Below are 4,416 nucleotides of genomic sequence, written 5' to 3' on the forward strand. Positions count from 1 at the left end.
ATGTACCAAATGGGAGACACTGGCATACAAACAGCACACGTGTCATTTCAGCAATTCTAGCGCCGGACTCCGCGCTGTCACTGCATCAAGACACGGCGTTATGCCCGCATCTCTTTGAAATTCATCAACACATATATAAACCTCCGGATACGGTGTTTATGCAAACAAAGTAAATTTATAATTAAACGCCTGGGTGATCTTCTGAGTGGTGTTTCAGAAAGGAAGTGTTTCATAATTGCTCCCTGATTACGATACAGCAACGCATCATCTTCGGACTGAATAACATGAACAATTACGGTTGCACCTACAAAGCGAGTTTATGTAGGCTACCTGTAGCGATCGATCTGAGACGATTCCAAACTTATATTACTCCTTAAGTGTGAACAGCCCGTCTGCTTGTCTCTCGTTAACTCTGTGGCAGCGTCTAATCTGTTGTGTTTTCCATCGCTCTTAATTAGTTTTTAAATGTTACACACAGATGTAACGTGCCGTGGTCCAAAACGCGATTCTTCACTAGTGATACAATTCGTGAAGGAATCATTCTTTTTTAACGTTCTTTTCAATGAATCGATTGAACCGGTAGTCTATTCAAATGTGAAATAATCGAACTTTGTAGATCCACGCGTGATACAGGTAGCCTACAGGTCTTAGATTCTTAAAAAAAAAATGAAAAAATTGAACTTTTTTGGAGAACTGCTTAGTAAATGTGCCAATTCCAATAACTTTTGCGAACTGCGTTTGTTGTATTCTGTATGTTGTGACTTTGGTGTTGGTTTTTATCCCTTAATTAAAGCATTTTAGATTATATGTTTGCAAAATGTAGCCTACTCAATATTTTATCAAGTTCCTGAGGCTAACTGATCGTTTATATCTAAAACGCTAAAGCCTGTTTCTGTGATTGGTTTTCATTTTAATTACACCGCAACTGATTGATATTCATTTACAAGACTCGGAGATGACCACTATAAAAATAAATATATAAAATATAAATGAACAGTTCGATAAAATCGGTTCTATAAACTTAACCAAACTTCCCATAATTATTCTTCTCCATCCCCCTTCAGTTAAAAGCTCTTAAAGAAAACGGCCAATGGAAGCTGCGAGATTATGACCAGTGTTACTGATCATCGTGAGGGTCATGTGATTACGCATAACTCATTTTCTCACTGCCTTTTGATTGTGTTGTGAGAATGACCCATCACCTGTTTGACAATCTAACTGTACAGGCTATTTCCCCGCTTTGCAAATGAGTTCCTCACATGTGCACTCACAGATTACATTAGGCATCTTGTTGCGATGTAACCCAGGAATAGATGATGTATTTTACAAGCAAGAAAAGTGGCCTTATCTTCGAAAAACTGCATCCATAAATCGTGTATTTATCCTTAATAACCCGGTGTATTTATACTGGTGGGGAACAGAGATAAAATAGGTATATATCATTGTGGAACTGCATCAGACGCACAAACACATTTTTCACTATCCATCTGCAGTAACAAGCTGTCTGCCCTGATCCCAGCTCTTAGGGTAATGTGATATAAAGATTTCAGGATAATTTTCAGCCTTGCAAAAAACGAAGCAGCAGAATCTTGAGTGTGAATATGAGCAGGGTCTGGCTGGCCATGTGCTTGGTGTGTTTCTGTGCTCTCCTGTGGTATAAATACTGCACCTTCCCATCCTCTCGCTTGCTGCTGTTTCAGGAGTCAGAAAGCAGGCTCTTCTTTGAGCCTCAGCCCCTCCTGACTGCGGAAACAGCTTCAAGGAAAGACTCCGAGCCTGGTGCTCATTCTGCGGCCGCATGCAGCCGACGTAACAGGCAGAGGCTAATGAAACACCTCCCACACGACTCAGAACAGACCGCAGGACCCTCAGATGGAGACGCCGATGAAGAGCTGTGATGGGGAAGGTTCAGAAACACAAACCTCAACATCTCATTCCGAAACAAAGGGTGACGGGGTTGGGGACAGGGGACAAGGGCGAGCGACGTCACTGGAATTCTGCTCAAAGCGTGGGGCATCTGCTAGGAGCTCAGAACTGCAAGGGACACAAGACGGCGGCACCCTGGACAGGACAGGGAAGAAAATACCAGCCAAAGTGAGCCTTTAAGCCAGTTTATTAAATACTAAAAAATGTAAGATATATTGTATATATTGTAACTGTTTGTTAAAATATTTATAAGCCCTAGACATTTCTGTGAGTTATGCTTTGTAGACTACAGCAAAATGCATACTTACATGTCTGTAAGACTATAAAATGGGTTAGAAAACAGCAGAGTAGATAAAAACAGTCTGGGCATGATGCCCAGCATCAAGGCTGAACTCACTGGGTGTAGAGTGTGATTTACTATGATTTAGCGGCAAGAAGTGAGTTTATAGCTTATTTTCTTTAGCAAAGATCATCGTGCAGCCTTAGAAAAGGACCCAGATCCTGTGGTTTGTTTCAAAGCATTGGATCTACTGGACTCGTCTGCATTTAGTGAGTTTTATATTAACGATAATAACAGTCATTCATAAAAACAGAGCCAAATGCAATCTGAGTGGGGTTCCTTTATATCCCAAAATCTGATAGTCAGAAGTAGTGATTTAAAGGCCAGAAGTAAAAGTGAAATTGTTGAATGGATGCAGGAAGTTCCCATCATCCCATATTAGGCTGACACTGCCGAAACTCGGCCAGGATTGGTTGTCCCAGGAATTAAGAGGAAATCCAACCATTTGCCCCGGCGTGGTGAGGATTCAAGTTAATCCATGACTCGGGGCAGATTTCAGAGATGCAAAAGCAGAGAAATAAAAGTGAAACAGAAACGTGCAGTACAATGTACCTGCCCACAGGGCGTCATGGCCTCTGTGGTGCATTATGGGTAGGCATCATTGCCCAGCACCCCCGAGCCAGCGCATAATGGATTTTTAAAAGCTGCCGCTGCATCGGAAATGTTACTCCTGACCCAGCATGCCGCCATGTAAATAAAACTATTATTCCCATTTTCAGGTGCTCTGCTCTGAATTATACTCACCGACTTGACAATAATTACACGTGCGTGTGTGTGTGGGATAATGGCCTGTGGGGTTTTGAGCGCTGGAACACATCAGCAGGCAGTGGAATTATTTGAAAGTGTTAGAAGTGTTCTTGTGTGCTTATTGAAGGTCAGAATTTTTGTTTGGGCCAGACAGTTCTGCAGGGCTAACTGGGGGACTCAGGCCAGATCACCATGACTGAAACATACAGAAGATCAACACTGAGGCAGTCAATCAGGCCATCCGAGTGACACGCCTTTGCACAGATGTCACACTGACAGGTGATGGTCCTTGAGGGGTGGCACTTGTCCAGACGTCACCCTCAAACCTGCGGGGGCCCACAGCTGCTGTCAGGTGAGTCTGAGAATGAGGCGGAGGGTGACAGATGTCTGACAGATGTACTCATTCACACCGGTGAAAAGAGGCGACAGGTAGCAGGCTGTCACATGGTGCGTGCCTAATGTCATTTGTGACAGGACTGCATGTTACACTGCGCCTCAGATCAGGTGACTCCTGCACTGATGGCAGGTCCTCATCATAATCCATCTTACACTGTCTCCCCTCCACCTTCCTGTACTCCAGTTATCTTCTGCACATAGATGTTCGCAGCCATGTCAATAATCTTAACTTGCCTGGTAGCGGAGCTGGTTCCTGGCCCTATATGTTCTCACCTTCTTTCGTAGGATGAAAAAGGCATTTTTAATCTGTCACCGGAAATGGCTCCGGTTCCCTGTTGGCCCCGGTTCTCCTGGTCCCGGGAACGCTCGTCCCAGACAGCGCTGGGATCTCCGCTTGTCTCAGATATGACAGTGAAGGCGGCAGCTCCGTGCCTGTCAGTCTGCTGGCGATGTGAGCGATTACCGGCGATGTCATCGGCAGCTGTGCTCGTCCTCAGGGCCGGCGGTCCTGCCTCAGGAACATCATTATTTTGAATTAATCGTCCTTTTAGACAGTCAGGTAAATGTAGCCAGTTTATTAAGATTCTTCTGATAAAACCTCTCTTCCCCCGATGTGGCACTTTAACATGAAACCGTCTGTCAGATAATGTGCATCCTGGTGTGATGTTGAGGGGAATCTGCGATGCTCTGTCCCAGAAGTGTGCAAACTGGGGGGCGCGAAGGAATTACAGGTGGAGCACAGGAGAGGGAAAAAACAGAAGTGGGGGTGGGGTTTGAGCTGGGGACAGAACACATTATGTGCCTGAACACATTACATGAAGCTAACTAATTAAAATTATTAAAATGTGTAAAATAGACAGGCACCACATATTGAATACACTGAACTGTTGCGACTAGTGACAAAATGATACAATGGGAAAGGTGCTCAGTTAATGCTTATGTAGTTGGAGGAACAATGGAGAAATTTGTAGCTGCTAGTGTTAAAACGTGATGACAAAGCAACACGT

General features: G+C 44.1%; 1 long non-coding RNA gene across 1 annotated transcript; it reads left to right on the forward strand.

Moving 5' to 3' along the window:
* The first annotated feature begins 1,717 nt into the window (after positions 1 to 1,717).
* Positions 1,718 to 4,175, forward strand: LOC111840826 (uncharacterized). The gene is made up of 3 exons (XR_002837517.2): positions 1,718 to 2,094; positions 3,164 to 3,365; positions 3,695 to 4,175. It is a non-coding gene; the product is annotated as an uncharacterized lncRNA (long non-coding RNA).
* Positions 4,176 to 4,416: the final 241 nt, after the last annotated feature.

Source organism: Paramormyrops kingsleyae, chromosome 1 (genome assembly GCF_048594095.1).
Source record: "Paramormyrops kingsleyae isolate MSU_618 chromosome 1, PKINGS_0.4, whole genome shotgun sequence".
In the NCBI taxonomy this organism is placed as follows: Eukaryota; Metazoa; Chordata; class Actinopteri; order Osteoglossiformes; family Mormyridae; genus Paramormyrops; species Paramormyrops kingsleyae.